Source organism: Chrysemys picta, chromosome 19, assembly GCF_011386835.1.
Source record: "Chrysemys picta bellii isolate R12L10 chromosome 19, ASM1138683v2, whole genome shotgun sequence".
In the NCBI taxonomy this organism is placed as follows: domain Eukaryota; kingdom Metazoa; phylum Chordata; order Testudines; family Emydidae; genus Chrysemys; species Chrysemys picta.
The window spans coordinates 8,212,684-8,234,481 of NC_088809.1; the positions used below are offsets into that span (position 1 = coordinate 8,212,684).

The 21,798-nt window shown below is 43.3% G+C and overlaps 1 protein-coding gene across 12 annotated transcripts in view; it reads left to right on the forward strand.

The window, feature by feature from the left end:
• The window catches only part of CUEDC1 (CUE domain containing 1), a 115,033-nt gene that overhangs the window by 26,922 nt on the left and 66,313 nt on the right, over positions 1–21,798 (forward strand). Inside the window, exon 3 of one of the 12 annotated variants that reach the window (XM_065572763.1) lies at positions 184–267. The exons of the other annotated variants lie outside the window; for them this stretch is intronic. The gene's annotated coding sequence lies outside the window, so the exon portion shown is untranslated. The remainder of the gene's footprint in view (positions 1–183; positions 268–21,798) is intronic. 12 annotated transcript variants of the gene reach the window in all.

Below are 21,798 nucleotides of genomic sequence, written 5' to 3' on the forward strand. Positions count from 1 at the left end.
CGCCCATCTGCTTCTGTGCCCAGGAGGCCGGAAGCTTTATGTGTGGTTCCCTCTAGGGCGTGTGGCTGGGAGCAGGCATGGGAGCTGCAACTACAGCTCCAGTTTCAAAGGGCTGCAGAAGGTGTACTGAGATGTGCACATGCTCCAAGGCCCTGTTACGAGTCCCTTTTCCATTAATTTCAGTGGGAGTCCCAAGCATGAAGCCACTGCAGGATTGGACCCACAGAGAGTCAGACTTCTCAGTTGGGCAAATACAAGACCACTCCTGTAAGTCTTTGGGAAGCACATTGGCTTGAAGTAGAATTCCTATTTAGATGTGAGATTTCAACGTGGTGATTGTGCTATCTGTGTGCTGGGACTGTATGTTCAAGATGAAGGCTTTGCTGCAAACTAATCTTGGCTATACCTAGCTGTAGAGAAGGCAGTGCCCTTACATTGTTATGGGGAAAGGGTGTCCACACCAAAATCCATGCTACAATTCAATGTGGGCAATGGCATTTTGCTTGCTCAAAATAGTCTCCTTTCTAATTTAAACTGGGGAAGTGTATCAGTATTTTTCCGCTTCTCTGTGGGCTATTAAACAGCTACCATTTTCCACCCCAGAAGTGGCTGCACTTCATGGCAAGTGAGTGAACGCTGTATAGTCTGTAAATTCAGTCTGTAAATTGCCTGAGATCCTTCTGGATTAAAGGTGCTGGACAAACATACATTTATTGTCTCTGATGCAGTTTGTCGTGTATGAATTCATCTCACATAACTTCCCCCAGACTGTCTTTGCATCTCGTTCTAGCCCAGTCATTGTGGAATTAATGTTGTTATTTATTTTGGGGAAAGGCCTGGGTAGGTAATTCATGTAGGTGGCCAGTATTTTAAATTCCAAGGGCGGACGGCACAATGCAGGAACATTCCACTTGGTTCTAACCTTGTTGCCTGATGAACTTGCAGAGACAGCAGCTGCATGACGATGTCTCTTCACCAGCACGCTGCTTGCCTACCAGCTCATTGCTTTCTCGGTACTTGCTATGCTGCTCTTTGCCCTAAGAGAGTCCAATTCACAGACATAATCAGCTCAGCAGTTACCTGAAACTGCATCCCAATGCTGTTCTCTTTGCCGTGCCTAGAGCAGTCTATGTATGCTGGACAGTTTGAGCCACCAATGTGCAATAACTTCTTTGTGCTGACTTTAAACGTAGCTTGTGTTAGCTGGTTAATTCATAAAGGCCATTGCACTCTTTATTTCTTTGGTTCTTGCTTGTTTTTAAATATTGCATGGCATGTATGGATAAGAACATAGAACATAATAACATAAGAATGGCCACACTGGGTCAGACCAAAGGTTCATCCAGCCCAGTATCCTGTCTACTGACAGTGACCAATGCCAGGTGTCCCAGAGGGAGTGAACCTAACAGGTAATGATCAAGTGATCTCTCTCCTGCCGTCCATCTCCACCCTCTGACAAACAGAGGCTAGGGACACCATTCCTTACCCTGGCTAATAGCTATTAATGGACTTAAACTCCATGAAATTATCTAGTTCTCTTTTAAACCCTGTTATAGTCCTAGCCTTCACAGCCTCCTCAGGCAGGGAGTTCCACAGGTTGACTGTGCGCCGTGTGAAGAAGAACTTCCTTTTATTTGTTTTAAACCTGCTGCCCATTAATTTCATTTGGTGGCCCCTAGTTCTTATATTATGGGAACAAGTAAATAACTTTTCCTTATTCGCTTTCTCCACACCACTCATGATTTTATATACCTCTATCATATCCCCCTTAGTCTCCTCTTTTCCAAGCTGAAAAGTCCTATTTCTGTTCTGTAGAATAATTCCAACAAGGAAATATCACTGAGATAAAAAGCTCCTTGCAGGGAGTATGTGTTTAAGTTTTGCTCAGATGTATGTGAGACATCCAGGTTTAGCAGTTAAGAGCAGGGCATTGGGAATCTTCCCCCATCTCTTCCCCCGTTTCCTGTTCCTACTTTGATTGTGAGCTTTTGGGGGCAAGGACTATCTTTTTGTTAATGCATTTGTACAGCACCTAGCACAATGGGACCCTGGTCCCTGAGGGCCTACAGCAATATAAATAATTACATACTAATAACAGTTATTGGCTTGCCCACTGATTGTCAGTGTTCTCTTTGCAACCCTAGGGAAAATATTCTGTACCTAAGATTCTCCATTTGTGAAACTATTTAAGGCTTAGTTGCTTTGAGATCTTTGGATTACAGGGGCTATACAAATGCAAAGTATTCATATTTTTAGTACATCAGTTCACAGTGATTCCCCACTCCAATCTGAAATTCTCAGACTGCGTAAATTGGTTCATCTCCATTGAAGTTAATGGAGTTGTGCCAATTTGTACTAGCAGAGAATTTGGCCTTCTGTTTCATGTATGCTTTGCATGCAAAGGCTTTGGGGTAAAGCTGTAGAGCTGCTCTTTACTCCCCCATGGCCAGGAGATGCATGTTTGAGTCCCAGTCCTGTTCCCCCTGCAGGAAGCATGCTCTACTCCTGGGGGAAAAGTCAGTAGTGATCCAGGTCTGATGCAGTATGTGACCTACTTATGGGGTTATTGCATGGAGAAAAAGCGATGCAAAGCTTTGCGCTTAAGAGGATTTATACGAAGTACAGCTGTGTGGTCTTTGGAAGCAAGCAACCAAGTACAGAATGACAGCATTTCCTGAGCAAGGCTATAAAACAGCTTATTGGTACCAGAGCTTTTTCCAACTGGGATGTTCTGTTGTGTGACAGACAAAACTACTTGATGGCTTGCAGTGAGGAAGGGCAAGATACACACCAAATTGTTATACCTTAACCACAAACCCCTTAGAGATGAACTCGCCTACCCAAGCTCAGGGGCAAAGCAGCTGGGCTTTAGTAGTGGGAGTTTTGTTAGCTTGTTTTGTTCTTGATTAGTAAAGCACCAGTGCCGTGGCCAGTCCTGAGCAATCGACTGCCAGCCTTGTAAACCAATACAGCTGGAGACTATCTCTGAACAGTATATTGTATTTAGTTGTCCATATGTATGGCTATAAAGGGAGTGCCTGCTTGCCAAAAACAGGGGAGATGGATGAACACTCTTATTTCCCATGCTGAACTTGAACTCTTTTGTGTCTGGGAATTTCCTAATGCAGCACTTTGCAAAGAGTTGCCTACCCCATCTACATACTGTCTGTCTATCCGGGGTATTCCTGTGGCCCCATCACTGTACATATGAGCATCTCACAGTCTTTAATGTATTTATTCGGACAACACCCTGTGAGATAGGGCAGTGCCGTTATCGCCATTTTACAGACGGGGAACTGAGGCACAGCAAGACCCAGAGTATGTCCTCACCGCAGAGTTACTTCAGGCAGTTGGCACTGGGTACCAGCTTGAATGTAAGCAGTGGTCAGGCTTTAGCCTATAGTCCAGGATGGGTGTTGTGTTTCAAGCACCACCACATTTGAGTGAGAGAGTTTGTGTGTGTGGGAGCCAGGTTAGGGGCAACACCTGAGTGAGCCCCCGTTAACTGCAGTGAAGACAAGCCCCCATGACTTATGCAGGGTTACCCAGGAAACCTGTGACAAAGTAGACCAGAACCCAGCTTCCCAAAGTTCTCGGTTAGTGCCATAAGCCTAGACCATCCTTCCACCACATGTAGATTCCAAAGCCAGAAGGGACCACCATTACTCTGTCCTCTTGTTTAACACAGGCCCCAGAACTTCCCCCAAATAATTCCTAGAGCAGATCTGTTAGAAAACATCCAACCTTCATTTAATAATTGTCAGTGATGGAGAAGCCACCACAACCCTTGGGAAATTGTTCCAATGGTTAATTACTCACTGTTAAAAATTTATGTCTTACTTCCAGTCTGAGTTTGTCTAGCTTCAACTTCCAGCCATTGGATCGTGTTATACTTTTGTCTGCTAGATTGAAGAGCCGATTATTAAATATTTGTTCCCCGTGTAGATACTCATAGACTGTAATCAAGTCACTCCTTAACCTTCTCTTTGTTAAGCTAAATAGTTTGTGCTCTTTGACTCTGTCACTAAGGTATGTTGTCTAATCCTTTAATCATTCTTGTGTCTCTTCTCTGAACCCTCTCCAATTTATCAACATCTTGAATTGTGGGTGCCAGAACTGCACACTGTATTCCAGCGGTGGTCGCACCAATGCCAAATACAGAGGTAAAATAAGCTCTCTACTCCTACTTGACATTCACCAGTTTACACATCCAAGGATTGCATTAGCTCTTTTGGCCCCAGCTTACACACAACACAGAGGATAATGGTGTCCCTGATCTGAAGAGTTCACTAGCAACAGAGCACAACTGGCACTTGCACCTGAAATCAGTTTTGCTCGAGTATGCCTTCCAAAACCAATGCAGAGTGCCCTCTATTGGGGCTGCAGGGGGATTATCTACAGAGGTTGACTGTGTTATCTGAAGCTGTGCTGCTTATGGGAAAAATCTGGATGCATATCCAGTATTTTCGTGAGCAACTATAGTAGGAATAGAAAACTGTTGATGAAAGATGATGGCGATTAATTGCTTGCTCCTTCAGTGCAAACCTCCACACTAGACAGGTCCCCTGGGCATGCAACTCGCATTATAATCATCAGGTATTCTACATGCCGATGACTTGCTGATCAGGCTAGTGTCTCCTGCATTGCAACAGGAGCCCTGGATGCAACTCTAGCATTGACTATGTGTATTTACATTCGCTAATACAATCCCCCTGGCTTCAGATGAAGGCTGGATGTGGGAGCTGGTATGGGGAAGAGTGAAGGACTAATTGTTGTGCGGCCGGCACATCACTCGGCCCGCGCCGCTTCCCGCAGCCCCCATTGGCCTGGAGCGGCGAACTGTGGCCAGTGGGAGCCGGGATCGGACGAACCTGCAGACGCAGCAGGTAAACAAACCGGCCCGGGCCGCCAGGGGCTTTCCCTGAACAAGCGGCGGCCCGACTTTGAGAAGCCCTGATCTATAGCATAAAATCTCCCGTAAACTCTGGTGGTGTTTGTGTCCAGACACTGCCCTTTACAGGATCAGGCCGTCATGTCTTAAACCTGCAGGCCATGGTGGTGTGCTATTTGGGGTCCTGGGATGGGGACATCTCCCTGCAGCATGAGCTCGCTCCATCTGTCCATCCTTTAAAAGACTACTGAAAAGGGGGCTCTCTCTTTTAGGACTTGTCTTCGCTGGTGGATTGCCACATGTTTTAGCCCGAGTGTTTTCATTAACTCAACCCCTTTCCACACACAAACCCATCAGTCGTCATGTGCAACGATGATAGTGCCATGAGTTAGCTGGCATGATCAGAGGCATAGGGTAAGCTCTTTGGGGCAGGGTGCATCTTTTTGCTTTGTGTTTGTACAGCACCTAGCACCATGGGGTCCCGGCCCATGAATAGAACTTCCAGGGCGCTACCTCAATACAAAGAATAGTATAGGGCATACTGCAAGCAAGCTTGCCTGGTCAGCCGCTAATGCAACCTTTCCAGTGTGGACACAGGTTAGCGCTGCAACACAACATTCGAGGGCTGGTCAAGCCTGATCCTACAGGGGGACTGAGTGCTCTCAACTCCCATTGGCTTGTGGCTCAGCTGCAATAAGATTACAATAGGGCCATAATAATGGTATGTAATGTTGCTGCTGAATTGTGCTGCTCTTTTAGCACTGGGAAAGTCAGCACAAATTAATTTGAGTAACTAATTTATTAAAATAAACACCAACTTCTGAATGTATCTGAGCCCAATCTCTGTTTCCTGGGTGGGGTGAGAACAACAGCCCTATCTTGTTGTCCGCCCCTCCTCCTGTCCCCCCGCTTTATTTAGGGTGAGAAGAAAAAGCGACTCTAACTTTCATGCTCCCCATAGTATATTTATTTGAGCTCCAAGGCAAATGAGTAGGAGTGCTGCCCCTTTAATTAATGTTCCCTTTGGAGACAGCTGGTGCAATTCCTTTCCTTTTAAGTCCACTTTCATTTGCACATGGCTTAGTGACCTGCCATTCTTGCAAACATGGAGGCTCTTGGAGTTCCCGCCTCCCACATGGCATAGGGTTCCTCTTGTATTTCTATTTATCAGCAGCCATGTGACAAGTAATGAGGAGCACTCTCCTTTTGATAAGGGATCTCAGAGGGATTGCAGGCCTGGGGAGCCACAGCTGTCTTCTCGCAGAAAGCAGAGTAGCTTATTACTAAATATTCCATGATTTCATTTGTTTCCTCTGTTACTTGAAGCCTATTAAAGTCTAATGGGTTTCAATTTGGACATCAGAAAATATAGTCAGAATAGGAGAGACCTTTTTTATAGCTGCAATAAACTTGGTAGGGAAACTGCATTCATTTTTAATACATACTTTCCTTGAATACAGAGCAATTCCCAGTCATTTTCTATCCTTTCAGCGTGTGGAAAGAGCTTAGTTGTTTCTGCCTTCCTTGATATGGTACTCCACCCCCTCCCCCTTTTCTCAGCATGTCAGGAAAACTTTTTCTCGCTCTGAAAACTTTGCAGAAAATTGGCTATTTGCTTTTGTGCACTGGATTTTCAATAAAGACCGAGAACTGAAGCAATTATTTTTTTTAAAGAGAATGACTTTGAAGAAGCAGAGTCAAATCCTCACAAAGGCCAAGGTGTCTCATGCTGAAATTTGTTTGTTTTTTCTTTCCTGACAAATCTGCATTTTCTTTTTGGCAAAGATAATTTTATAGAGATTATTTGCAGTCATTTGTACTGCTATCCCCAAAAATCATCACTTGAGGGGGCGGGGTGCAATATCATGGCTTAAAATATCAAGACTCTTTTTTGCAAAGTCATGATATTTTTGGATTCTCTTTATTTTTGTGTTGGAGCCCTGAGGAGTCATGTTTTTAAGTAAAAGGGTAGGATTGATTAGTTTAAGCAGGAGACACTAGTAGTGATGAGAGGAAGGATGGGCTAGGGCAGGGGTTCTCAAACTTCATTGCACCGTGACCCTCTTCTGACAACAAAGTTACTACATGATCCCAGTGGGATGTGGCGGGGAGAGGAGGCTGGAGTCCGAGCCCCACTACCCTGGGTGGAGGTGGAGCTTGGGCTTCAGCTTCAGCCCTGGGTCCCAGCAAGTCTAATGCTGGCCCAGGTGACCCCATTAAAATGGGGTTTGGACTGCTGGTCTAGGGGTTAGGGCAGTAACCTATTAGCCTGGGACTTAGGAGACCCAGGGGTCAGTTCTCTGTTCTGACAAACTTCCTATGTGATCTTGGGCAAGTCACTTAGTCTCTGTGCCTCAGTTCCCCCTCTCTACAATGGAAATAATAGCCCTGCCCTGGCCTCAGAGGGGTGTTGTGAGAATAAATCCATTAAGGTTATAAGGTTGCTCAGATACTGTGGTAATGGGGGCCAGATAAGTTCCTAGATACTAGATTCGTTATAGGTCAGTTTATAAAATGATGACCGGTATAGAGAAGATAAAGTGGATGCCTCTCTTTTTATAATAGGAGAACAAGGGGACACTCAATTCAAATAAAAAGGCAACAAATGTAAAGCTCTTTTTACATCACTCCTAATTAATCAGTGGAACTCACTCCTTCAAGATGCCATTGAGGCAAGGAGCCTAGTAGGGCTTAAAAAAGGATTAGACATTCATATGAAAAATAAGAATATCCTCAATATTAGGGTGACTACAGGTTTACATGGGATACCAAATCCTAATGCTTCAGGAAATAAACTAACCACTAAGTGCTTGGGGTTAGGAAATTTTTCCCCCCATGACTGGGTTATTGCAAAATACTCTGTTAATGGGGAGTCTTATGTCTCTACTGAAGCATCTGGTACTGTCTACTGTCAGTCACAGGATACCAGAATAGATGGATCATTAGTCCGTTCTCGGATAGCAATTTCCATCTTCCAGCCTCCAAAGTGGTATATAGTAAAATTGGTCTTAAGCAGTGTTATGTCTGTTTTCCTGCAGTAGTTTAGAGCACAAGAGTGTTTAAGCCTAATGCAGCTTCTTCACAGTGACAGTGTTTTTGCCCCTGCAATAAAATGTTATGCACAATTCTGCAATGCTGAGGGAAAGGACCAAAATCTCAGATTTGAGCCTTCGCCGCTGAAAGATTAGGCAAGGCTGAGTTGCCGGAACCTGCAATGTGTGTATAGAAACTTCGCTTAAGTCAATCCACCTGCATTTAAGTTCCGGATCTCGCAAACTTCAGATGATGTGTAGAAAGAAAATCTTTTCCCAGAGAGGATAATTCTTCTCTCTGTTCAATGGCAATCAGAGAATGTTGATAACCGTAGCCTCTACAGAGTGGGCTATGGGGCCGTTTTGTCTTTATAATACACCTTTACCCCGATATAATGCGACCCGATATAACACGAATTTGGATATAACGCGGTAAAGCAGGGCTGCACACTCCGGCTGATCAAAGCAAGTTCGATATAACGCGGTTTCACCTATAACGCGGTAAGATTTTTTTGGCTCCCAAGGACAGCGTTCTATCGGGGTAGAGGTGTATTCTTTTTTAGTGCAGGTTATCCTCTTTGCATATACAAAGCAAAGAAATACTGTGAAATTCACACCAATGCCCTGTAAAAACTCTGTATTAAGGACCTGAGCCCAAGCTTATTGAAGTCAATGGAAATATTCCCATTGACTCCTAGGGGTGTTGGAACAGGGCATAAGGCCCATATCCTCAAAGGTGTTTCAGTGCCAAACTCCCATTGAAATCACTGAAGTCAATGGGAGTTAGGTACTTAAATGCCTTTGAGGATCTGGACCCAAGTCCTTTAGAGCCTTTTGTGGGCTCTTTTGCACTAGGATGAAATTCACCATCAAACTCAAAAAAATCTAAAAACGTCTTTGAATCCCCACATTGAGTGGCAATGTGTATGAAATGAACGTACCTATTCTTCACTGTCCTTTGACCTTGCCACAAAAGTAGCTGGGTCCAAGAGGACGTGAAGGAAGTAGGATGAAGAACGGAAAAAGAAAAAGAACAAAGGGAGAACGTAAAAAGGATGGACGTCTGGGATCTTCCCTTTTGGTACCTGGGAGGACACTGTAGTTTCCCTTTCTCATCTGTTGTTGTTCTAGCTGAAAAATAGGCCGTTTCACAATCTGGCCTCCAATTCAGCAAAAACAACCTGCAGATGGAAATTGGGCATCTTCCAATAACAGCTGAGCAGATTCTTCAGGGGTTGCAGCCACTTATGCCATCCACTCAGCCAATCCTAATTGACAGTAATCGCCACATATATATTTACTACCTCTATTTTCAAATATTGAAATAATTATCTTATGTCAACCAAACAATGTGTGCATGTGCATAATTTGTTGCTAGCTAAGTACATGTGGAATGGCAGAAAGTGGTGCCCTTAAAATAACTTTGTTTTGCAATATAACATGCTCATCTTTATCTGACATCTTTTCTTCAGTCAGAAGATAGTTTAAGATGATGTTTAAAAAAAAAAGTGAACAGAGTTTGAGCATAGAAGTTTCTGGTTATCAGGGAATAACGTACAGATTATCGAGGGTGCAAAGTTTGGTTTAAGATCGGGTGGCATAAGGAATACATAATCTGCAATATCCTCGATTGGGGGTAAAAGGTTGATGGGTCAAAGTACAGGCATTGAGATACGAGGGTATGAAGTTCATAGAGTGGCTATGTTCGGGTGTGGAGTATAATGAGTGGATATGATGATGAGGATGGATTGACCCTCATTTGGTGAGATTTAATGTTCAGGGAGTTTATGGAGTTCCAGTTCATATGATCCAACGGAGAAGGTCACTTGGCCCCTTTCTTGTAGTGGGAGAACAATGTCGCTCTGGCTCATGCCTCCTGGTACTGTCGGTGGCCGGTGATGTGCTCGATGTCCCTGGACCATCGGATGGTGTCTGAGACCATGTACTAACCTGCTTTTTAGCTGCTGTATTCTTGCATTTGCAAATGGCTTTTATTATTCCAAGGGGCTGCCTCTATATCCCTTAATAGTCCCCGTTTAAGCGAAGCCCAGCCAGGACACATGGTTAAATGGGTGTCTGTGCCAGCTGTGTCTGTCTATTGAGATGCTGCTGCCTGTGCTCCTGGCATTTCCTTTCAGCTCTGTCTGGTTTTATTGCTAGAAAATGAGCTCTGACTTTGGGAAATGATATTTCTTCCTTCTGTCTGACAGCTTGTCAATTTCTCATTTGCTACTCTGTCCCTCTTGAAAGGCCACATTGAGGCAGGGATAGAGAGCAGGCCTTTATTAACTAAGGCAAATCCCTCCTTAAAACTGACCTCTGCTGTGATGCCTTCAGAAAGCTCGGCTGCTGGTGTGCTGGGAACACAACCTATCATGCTGACCAATATTGTCTCGTTGTTTCCTTGTGCTCTCACTCTGTTTGTTGTATTGACCTATTATATCTCATCTTATACTCCAACTATAAGTTTTTTGGAGCTGGGACCATCTTTTTGTTCTGTGTATGTACAGTGTCTGGCACAATGGATCCTCTAGACACTACCGCAATACAAATAGTAAATAATCATGTCAACATTTAGGCCTGTTCTAAATTGTGAACTACCATTGGCTGACAACGGCCTTTGCTCTGGGTTGGCCTGAATATCTGGACAGCAATGCATTGTGAATTATATGTGGAAATTAATTATGCTAATTAAAAATTAAATGGAAGTGTGATGGGGTTTTGGGGAAGACCTTATCCTTACTCAGTGGCTGGCCATAATAAATCAGTGCAGGAGGTGGTGGAGGCAGCAACAGCATTATTGTTTGTTTGTGTCTAGGCTGAACCCAGAGAGTTCAGGCGTCTGTCAAAATGAGACAATGGAAGGAAGCCATTAGCTCCTCTTGCCATTGAGAAATCTCATAATCTTCTAGCCTTAATCTTATCTATGTGAAGTCGGCCCATCGAGTCCTTCTTCTCCATTCTAGTCTGTCTTGAAGCAGTTCCTCGTAAACTCCTCGCTAATCACATCCTTTTGTATGATAGTTTTAGGTCTTCCAACCCTTCTCTTACCCTCCACTTCTAAGTTTAACACTCTGTTTCCTATATATTTTTCTGATCATCTTTTCATGTGTCAAAATCATGTAACCCTGGACCCTTCAACTTTTCTATAATTAGTACCACCTTCAGACTTGCCCTAATCTATTGTGCCTTTTATTTATTTTTGCAATTTGTCCAAGCTGTGCTTCCAAGTTTGAAAAGGGTTTTAGAGCCTATTTGAACATCACACTGACTTTAAATCCAGGTTAATCTCTCCATATATTTTCCATGTACAATTCTGGTCTGTTGTGTCGGGATGCCAACAGAAACAGAGCAAACTTTAAACTACAACTTTTAGTGAACTGTAGCTTTACCCTCTAAGAGCCCAAATGTACCAGAAGATGTAATATCCCTTTTTTTCAAGGTTCATTAGAAACATTTCTGTTTCTGTGGAGAATGGATATCTGACATATTGGTGTTTAATTAAATATCCATCACCAGGAAGTTTAGTTTTCCAAGGAGATTCTCCTCCACTGAGCCATGTCACACTGTGTGAGGGAGAATAAAAGAGGAGGGCTATTTAAAATAAGATGCTGTGTCACTGCATAGCAAGAATACAACACACACTTACCATAGCTGTACCTAGATGTCAGTTCAGTGCATTCACTGGATTGCATGTGTGCCAGTCAAATGCCTTACTGGCTTTGAGACTGAATTACTCAATTTTTTTCTTTCTATCTGCGGTTTCAAGTGATACCAACTTATAAGTGTGATCCTTGCAAGCTAAGTAGGGCCATGTCAGGTTTGTACTTAGACGGAAGACTTGTACAGGAAACACCTAAAGGCTGCAGAAGTGGTGTTGGTGACACACTGTTAATCTCTGAGTCATACCTAAACAGTCCCCCCGCAAGTGTATTAAGGTGTGCTGTACTGCTGGAGGTGTCCTCTTTCAGATGGGACTTAAAGGTGAACTGCTAGTGTCTTTTTTTTTTTTTTTTTTAATTGGGTTTATGCCATCTTTTGTTTCTTCATGATGTATAAAGAAGTCCCGAACGATGGGAAGGAAAGGAAGGGGTGGAGTTTTTGTTTTTGTTCTGAGAAAGTATTTCTTTCTCTCCCTCCCCTCACCCTTCTTGTGGTTTCCTTTAGAAATACCAGGAATATCAAGCCCGAACTTGAACATCTACACTGCAATTTTATAGCCCCGCAGCCCGAGCCCAAGTCAGCTGAGACGGGCGTTTTACTGCATAGTAGACATACCGTTAGACATGGTGCAGCCATGTGGGCAAGAGACTTAATTTTTGTTTTAAAGCCTAGAATCTGGAGCACAGAATGGCATCCTTGGCTGCACATCCACTTATCTTCTCTCACATATCACTCAGCCTGATCCCTGCTGCACCTCCACCTCACCAAAGAAATCTCCAAACTGCAAATATGATGACAAAAATGCAGGATCTGAAAGATATTTAACATTCAAACTTCTCCGCCACCTCTGTCGCTTTGTGTGCCCCCCCCCTTCGACCAAGAGTGAGTCGCGCTTTCTAAACAAAAATGGTTTATGCAGTACACACGGCCAGAAAACCAAAATTGTTCTCTTCTTTGACTGCGGTTTCAGTGACCTGAACTAAGCGGTTGCAACACTCTGCCCAGTGATTACCTTTAAATCTTTTTATCAGATCTTAATGGACAGGGGCCTGTCCTGGTAAATAATTTACAATGCCCATGAGTGTGGTTTTTACTCTACTAATTTTGTTTCCATAGAAACTTGTGCAATCTTTCTGCTCTATGTTGCCTTAGGCAAATCAGTAATGATTTTTTGCACATTAAGTGGAGGGCCCTTAGACTCTGAAGGCAGGAGAATAACAATCAGAGATGTTTGTAATTGCAAACCATTTAGGTGCTGCAGTATAATACATAGTGTCTTTCCTATGCTGATGGCTTAAGACTGCATCTTAGTACTCGTCGTGTGGTGGTAAATGTGTGTGAGGGTTTTTGTGTAAGCTGCCAGGGCCTGTTAAAATTGTTGGTGTATTTACATGAGTGTGTTGAATATTTTTGTCCATGCCAACCAGTGCAGCAGTCCTGTGGCATGTTTGTTTGAAACAGCAACTTGCTTCATTATAGGCTCACCTCTGTTAAGTGCTAAACAGCTTTTGGTGGGGCGGCTGAGTGCCATCAGCTCCCAGTGAAGTATAGGATTGAGCCCCATATCTGTTTTCCAAGCCGTGCACATGTGTATGTTTTTTTGTTTGTTTGTTTGTTTTTGGGTTTGATTTAGATAACTTCAGATTAAGGAAATGATGTATAAAGAAAGAAGAAATATAAAGTCGTCTTCATGTGAAAGACTCTAATCCCATGTTTGCACTTAAAAGGTTTGCTGCTATAACTATCCTCACAAAATGTCCTAGAACAGATGCCAATATAGCTTATACCAACTCCCTGAGTGAAGTAAACTATACCAGCAAAAGCACTTTTTTGCCAGTATAACTGCATCTCCCCTGGGGCTTTTGTCAGAGTACCTATGTTGGCACAAGCTGCATCTCTAGCTGATGTTGAGATGCCAGCAAAACTTATAGATTCATAGATTCTAGGACTGGAAGGGACCTCGAGAGGTCATCGAGTCCAGTCCCCTGCCCGCATGGCAGGACCAAATACTGTCTAGACCATCCCTGATAGACATTTATCTAACCTACTCTTAAATATCTCCAGAGATGGAGATTCCACAACCTCCCTAGGCAATTTATTGCAGTGTTTAACCACCCTGACAGTTAGGAACTTTTTCCTAATGTCCAACCTAGACCTCCCTTGCTGCAGTTTAAACCCATTGCTTCTTGTTCTATCCTTAGAGGCTAAGGTGAACAAGTTTTCTCCCTCCTCCTTATGACACCCTTTTAGATACCTGAAAACTGCTATCATGTCCCCTCTCAGTCTTCTCTTTTCCAAACTAAACAAACCCAATTCTTTCAGCCTTCCTTCATAGGTCATGTTCTCAAGACCTTTAATCATTCTTGTTGCTCTTCTCTGGACCCTTTCCAATTTCTCCACATCTTTTTTAAAATGCGGTGCCCAGAACTGGACACAATACTCCAGCTGAGGCCTAACCAGAGCAGAGTAGAGCGGAAGAATGACTTCTCGTGTCTTGCTCACAAACTTGTAACTAATGACTTCTCGTGTCTTGCTCACAAACTTACTAACTTGTTAGTATAGACCAGGCCTAACGTTCTGGATCTGAATTGAAACCCAAGAGAGCAGGTGGGAAACCTCCTGTATGTTAAAAGGAGCAATGCAGAGTAAAAGGGATGACATTCCTTCTTGGTTATGCAGCTACTTATGCTGTAAGGCCCAGCATGAGAAGCTGCAGTTCTTTGATAAAATAGGCACTCTGATACAGTGGTGATGGGCGTCAATCTGAAGGAGCATAGAAATGTTAACAGGAGTTCAGTTACCCAGAGTTAACTCTGTGCTGTCACCCACCTGGCCATGACTTATTTTGAGCGTGGTCCTCTCTGAACTCAAGCCAAGATGGTTCTTTAAGTTTCAAACAGTTTTGACAAATTTTAACTTGTAATTATACCAACCAGGGGAAAGTAGTCTTTTGTGCTTCCTGGTCATTATTATTATTTGGACCTGTTCTTGCAAAATCACCCCATCTTTGTTATTTTGAAGGCAAGGAGGACCTGATCTTGCAAAGTGGTGAGCGTTCACAGCTCCATTGATATCAGCAAGAGTTGCCAAGGGTAAGCCAAATAATTCCTTATTTACCTGCTCAACAAAAAACTACAGTCCTTTACTCTCTAGATTCAGTAAGTCATTTCCATCTCCAGTTTCTGAGGCTCTTGATTTGAAATGGCAAATTAACATTTGAGAATCAGCCAAGATAATTAGCCCTAGAAGAGTTTGGGTGTTAAGTATTACAGATTTCCCTTGCCCCCACAGTGGATTATCTTTCATTTTCTCCTACACTTTAGCAGTTGCTGACCAAGTCTAATCTGAAAATTGCCCCAGAGGTGATCCCTATATTTATTCTGACCTTCATTATTGGCTCCCAAGGGTGGCTGATTACCTCTGTCTCTAAAGAATGGTTTCAGAGTAGCAGCCGTGTTAGTCTGTATCCGCAAAAAGAAGAACAGGAGTACTTGTGGCACCTTAGAGACTAACAAATTTATTAGAGCATAAGCTTTCGTGGACTACAGCCGAAGAAGTGGGCTGTAGTCCACGAAAGCTTATGCTCTAATAAATTTGTTAGTCTCTAAGGTGCCACAAGTACTCCTGTTCTTCTCTAAAGAATGATTTTCTTTTATTTTACACATGGCTTCTTGTTACTTTTGTCTTTGGAACCAGTGAGGTTTTATGCTGGAACGTAGCACAAAAGAAGAGGGATAAGTATTTAAAGATGAGCTTGTGTGACATATGGCACAGGGACTTTGCATTACAACTGCATCTGGGTTTCCCCAAATAGGAACTAGCTTTAAGTACTTGGTTATACAACTGCCTGCAAGCCACTGGCTTTGCAATGTGGTGTGTCTGAGTAAAAGCCACAGCATATGTGGGTCTTTATACTGAGCTCAATCCTGAACACTGATTAATATGAAGCGTTAGCGTGTTTCAGATGTTAGACAGTGGTGTCCGAATCCAGTTTAAACTAAACAAACAATTCTTTGAGAACTGGTGGAATATAATATACAGGGAAAGGTCCAATCAGCAAATGGCTGCTGCATCTTATTTATGGTTTGTATGACTTAGGAATAATGATGGAATAGTAGCTGAACGCCAAGGAATAGGAGGAGATTTTGCACTTAGGTGAAAGGATTTAAAGTATTATATGAGGCTGAGCACTTTCAATACATCCAAGGCATTTTCAAGGCTGACAAACTCCCTTATATCATGGTGAGTGTTATACCTGGCTAAACTGAGGCACAGTTAAGTGACTTGCCTAAGGTCTTGCAGTGAGGCAGAGACAGGAATAGAATCCAGGAGTCTAGACTTGCAATCCAGTGCTCTAGCCACCAGACGACACTCTGCCCTAGGGATGCTGGAAGGTGTTGCTGCTGTGTGATGTGCCATGTGGATCTGCAGTCTGTCTCGCTACCTGCTCTGCATTGCATGTTACTTTGCTAATTAGATTGGATGGTAAGATATCTGTCTTCTGGAGCCTTAGGCAAATGGTTCAATGACTGCTTTCCCTTCAGCAAAGAATGCCTGCTCACCCCTTCGAAAAGCGATATGTTAGGTATAAGGTACAATGGAGGTAATACCCCAATAGTATTTTTCATAGACCCAGAGGTTTTCCCAGTTGCCTTGGTCCAGAATTTTCTCTTCCTGCTTCCCCACCATTCTCCTACGTGCTGCCTCAGAGGTGGATGTGTTTCAGTGGTGCTGTGTGTGTGTACAGTTTATGAAACACTGTGAGAACCTTTAGGAAGAGATTCCCTATGTCCATACAAAATGTTATTGCTGCGGGGTAATTGCTTATGACAGAAATGGTGGTTTCCCAATTTTGAATCCTGAATGCCTCTTTGGACTCTTCTGGGCTCAAAGAAGGATTTTTATAAGTGAGCCTGCAGATATGAATGGAAGAGTAAGCTGCAGTAAGAAAGCATTCTAGAGCAGCATGTGACATATGAGCAATAACTGGCTTTGAAGTGATTACAAAAAACATGATCGCTGTTTTGACTGTGCATGCCACAGTCATAGGAACATAGGGTTTCTATACTATATCAGACCAGCTGTGCATCTAGTCTTAGTACCTTGTTTCTAACAGAGGCCAGTATAAGCTGCTTCAGAGGACAATGCAAGAAATCCTGCAGTAGGCAGCTATGGGATAACTTGCCCCCATGGAAAGTTTCTTCCTGATCTCTATGAATTTAGAAATTGGCTTATGCCCTGAAGCAGTATGGTTCATCTCCCTTCCAAAACTCTTGTGTTTTGTTTTTGTTTTTTCTTTTAAATCCCTAATATAACCACTCTGGATATTCTCGTTATTCATATAACATCCTATGTTTTTCTGAACCTCACTAATCTCCTGGTCTCAAAAGATGTCTTGTGGCAATGAGTCCAACTGGCTAATTGTGCATCGAGTCCCCTCCTCCCCCAGTATTTATCAATTAACTCCCAACTGTGGCAGAATCTCAATGGATTTGCACACAAGGTGTGTGTGTGTGTGCGTGTGGTTTTTTTTAAGTAACCAGCTGTGACATTGCTTTGCGGTGCAGAAGAATTCTAGTTCCCCAAAATGACTCTTGGGAGATACTTTATACAGAACAGTATCTAGTCTCCTTATTGTAAATTGTAATGAAATTTGTCTCCTGCTTTGAGGCCTTTGGGCTCACAGAAATGTGTGCCTACCACACAGATATTCAAGATGATTCCCCTCTGCCCCTCAAAATGAACATAAGAAAGGCCGTACTGGGTCAGACCAAGGGTCCATCCAGCCCAGTATCCTGTCTACTTACAGTGGCCAATGCCAGGTGCCCCAGAAGAAGTGAATCTAACAGGTAATGATCAAGTGATCTCTCTCCTACCGTCCATGACCACACTCTGACAAACAGAGGCTAGGAACACCATTCCTTACCCATCCTGACTAATAGCCATTAATGGACTTAACCTCCATGAATTTATCCAGGTCTCTTTTAAACCCTGTTATAGTCCTAGCCTTCACAACCTCCTCAGGCAAGGAGTTCCACAAGTTGACTGTGTGCTGTATGAAGAAGAATGGTGGTCCTTCAGAGTAACCAGCTGCAGCCTGCTGGTTCTCTCTGTTGTCCTTGGTCTTTAGGAGCAGTGTTGAAATGTTTTAGCTTCACAAACATTTCATTTTCAATGTGTTAAATCTGAGAACTCATGGTCTGCTGCTCTGACCTGTCTGCCTACATTATTTTTACTATACACACAATGTGAATGGAGCATGCAGCACACAATTTACAATACAATAGAACCATTACCTACAAATAAAGAATAACAGAGAAGGTAGTTACTGAAAACTGTTAGAGTAAATCATTTATAAATGATATTGTCATATAATAATAGCACTTACCCACTGCTCTTCATCAGTAGATCTATAAGAGTAGTCAGTATCATTATTCCTCAGATTGGGAAACTGAGGCACAGAGACTTGCCCAGGGTTACCCAGCAGGCCAATGGCAGAGTTAGGACTAGAACGCAGGTCTCCTGAGTCCTAGTCAGAGATCTATGCACTAGATAACACTGCCTTCATACATGAAAAAATTATTTAAGTTACTGATATAGTAATTAACCATCACCTATATGTGGTATTTATTATTTACCGGTCATATATATTTAAAATTTACTATTTCACACCAGCATAGCTTTTCATACAAGTGTTTCAAGTGTTACCAATGCTGCACAACACCTCATAAGAGAAGTGGTCTACATTTCACAGTTAGGTAAACTGAGTTATAGGCCTCGATTCCACAAAGTATGTGAGCTGTGTTTAAAACTTTAAGTCAGTGGGACTTAAGAACATGGTTAAGTGATTTGCTGGCTTTCCCAAGGTCACACAATGAGTTAGTGGGAGAGTTGGGGGAATAGAGTCCAGGAGCCCTGACTCCCAATCCCCCTTGCTCTAACCACTGGACAACAATCCATTCCTTATTATAAAAAGCAAAGATACTTCAAACATTCTGCTGGATTGTACCTCTGGTTCTCTGTCTGGGGGTTTTTAAGCAGCATTTTATGGGTAAATATCACTTTAAAAAAGCTGATTGGTGTGTGCATGTTTTGTAGTTTTTTTTTTTAAAACAAAAATATTTGTTGTTTAATTTTTAAAGTAGCATAACCAGCTGTTCCATAGAGACTGACATCAGAAGTAACCACAGACTGAGAGCAATAACCAATTCACTAGCTGGTAGTGGAAGGGGGACACACAAAAAGCCAAGATGCTATATTAAATACACATTGTAGCCAGATTGGCAATATTGACCGAGCTGTTTTACTTGTTTTGAATGGTTATCTCCTTGGATTAGAGTAAAACAACAGTCACGGGCACAAAAGCCTCACTCACAGCAGAGAAGTCAAAACGAAAGAAATACTAATAATATAGAGCAAGGCTGGCCTAGTGGTTAAATCCTTGGACTGTGACTTGGGACACCTGGGTTTAATTCTCAGCAATGCCACAAACTCTGAGTGACTTTGGGTAAATCACTTAATGCCTCTGCCTCAGTCCCCACTCTGTTAAAGAGGGATGATTATTCTTCCTTTTGCTGTTTGTGTCTTGTCTATTCAGATTATAAGTTCTCTGAGACAGGGACTGTATCTTCCTATGTATATGTGCACCCAGGACAATGGGACCCTGGTCTCAATTGCGGACTCAAGGTACTGCTGTAATACAAATAATAAACCACTCATGCTAATATAGGATAGATACAGGAAGTAAAGATTAGGCAATTAAAAAAGGGCCTGATCACTCCCTTATGAGGGAAAACCTACTGGAGGAGTCTGAAGGGGAGGGAATCTACATAAAGTTTCCCTTGCAGAGATATGCTCAGCTGGAGCGGGGGGCAGCAGTTGTGCACTCCATTGAGGTTGGTCTATCTGGACTCCCACAGTCAGTGGTTGCCCCAAAGACCCTCCATCATGGAATTGGTGAGGAATTAATTTTCTTTCCTCCCTGATCCCTGCAGTGTGGATGAAGGGACAATATTAATTTCCTCCCACCTGCCCTGCTTCGGCTACCTATTGCTCCGGAGTCCTTACACAGACTCCACTGAGGGGTGGAGGGGCCTCTGTGAGGTCCCAGCGAAAGCTTAGGACAGGGGTCGGCAACCTTTCAGAAGTGGTGTGCCGAGTCTTCTTTTATTCACTCTCATTTAAGGTTTCGCGTGCCAGTAATACATTTTAACGTTTTTAGAAGATCTCTTTCTATAAGTCTATAATATATAACTAAACTATTGTTGTATATAAAGTAAATAAGGTTTTTAAAATGTTTAAGAAGCTTCATTTCAAATTTAATTAAAATGCAGAATCCCCCGGACCGGTGGCCAGGACCCAGGCAGTGTGAGTGCCACTGAAAATCAGTTCGTGTGCCGCCTTTGGCACGCGTGCCATAGGTTGCCTACCCCTGGCTTAGGAGAATGTTGCAGTGGTGGTGGATGAATTCCCCCATCTGTGCAAGAGCAGCATGGCCCAAGGGAAATATGAATGAATTGTCCCTGAATTCATACCCTGAATTAATTATTTCTCTGCACGATCTTAATTGAGGGCTTAATACTGCAGGGTTCTGTAGTGGGAGTTAAGGTCACTCAGTACCTTGCAGGATGGGCTCCAGGACTGGTAATCACCTTGGGTTTGGTTTTGCTTATAACCCCACTGAAGTTACCTTGGCATAAGATCAGCACTGGGTCCCGTCTGAACATAGTTATTAATGTAAATAAACAAAAGGGGCCATATGGGCTAGTGCTCAGCATCCATGTGTCTTGGAGGTATTTGGAAAGCTGTGCAGCCTCTGCCTGCCATCAAATTTCAAAGACCTCCTGCGGGGGCGGAGGGGAGGGGTGTGAGAATTCACAGCACAAAAAGCACACACTTGAGGAAGTGAAACGAGCAACTAAAAAACTGTGCCAGGAAAGGAGGATCACTGGGATGGGAATGGTCAATATTTAGTAGCCTTTGATTGTGGCCAAGAGTGACAGCGTGTGATGTTGTCTGTGTAAATCAGTCAGGACTGCTGTCCATTAAGAAGCTTATAATGGACTGTTAGTGACTCACCTTAGTGTCATTGGTTTTTGTTTTCATAAGGCTTTGTCAAGAACATGACTTAAAGGCTGCTTTTGAAGAAGAGGCTTTTTCCCCCTGCTGTCCCATCTCTCTTTTGTGAGGAAGGATGCGCTGGGGAAAATGGAGATTTTCAAGCATTGTAGGATAGGAATGAGTCCTTGAAAACCCTAGTTCCTTTCAATTAAACTGCTTCCACTAACGCTTAACTAGATTCTAGGACAAGGTGTCTCGTTAAATTTCTGTGCTTTGCAGTTAATAAGCGTTCCGCTTGTAATTTGGAAATGCTTGCTTCCTGCTGATTTTGACTCCATAAGGCAATGGCTCTGGAGAAACAAGTGTGCGTGTGCCTTGGGAAGGAATAGCCGCGCCAGCTGTCCATTGCATTTAATGTTCCAGCTGTGCCCTTGAGTTCAGTGGCATATTTAGGAAATTGGTACAGAAATAACCCAGGCCTAAGCAGCGTTACCCAAGGATTTTCATGGCTGGGGATTGGCTGGTTTTGATCACGTGCTCCTGCATTTAACTGTTTGCCTGCTGCATTCTTTGCATCATGCTGCACTTCTGGATTGTTGGTTTGGTTTGCCCTCTGTGCTGACGTGGAATGCACAGTACATTGAGTTCTACCGTTGTGTGTGCCATGTTTCAGGCTGCGTTGAGGGCCTAATGCAAAGCCCATTGAGCAGCATGGCAAGGCTCCTATTGATTTCAGTAGGCTCTAGATCAGACCCTGATGTAGCACCTTTCCTCCAAGGACCTGTAAGTGTTTTACCAAAGCAGGCATTAAACCTTACAGCACCCAAACAGGTGTGTACATACTATTTCTCCCATGTTACAGATGGGTAACTGAGGCACAGGGAGGTTAAGTGACTTACCCGCAGGTTGGTAGTACATCCAAGAATAGAAACAGCAGCCCTGATTCCCAGTCCTCTACTAACCCCTCGAGGGCACTTCTTCCTGCTCTTCTCATGCAGACTGACACTGTCCTGTGTACATCTGGGAACAGCAGCTGTCCCACAAGTGTCAGCAGTCAGGAGTGCTACCTGCTCCTGCTGTTGCCACAGGTTTTTTCATAGATTCATAGATTCTAGGACTGGAAGGGACCTCGAGAGGTCATCGAGTCCAGTC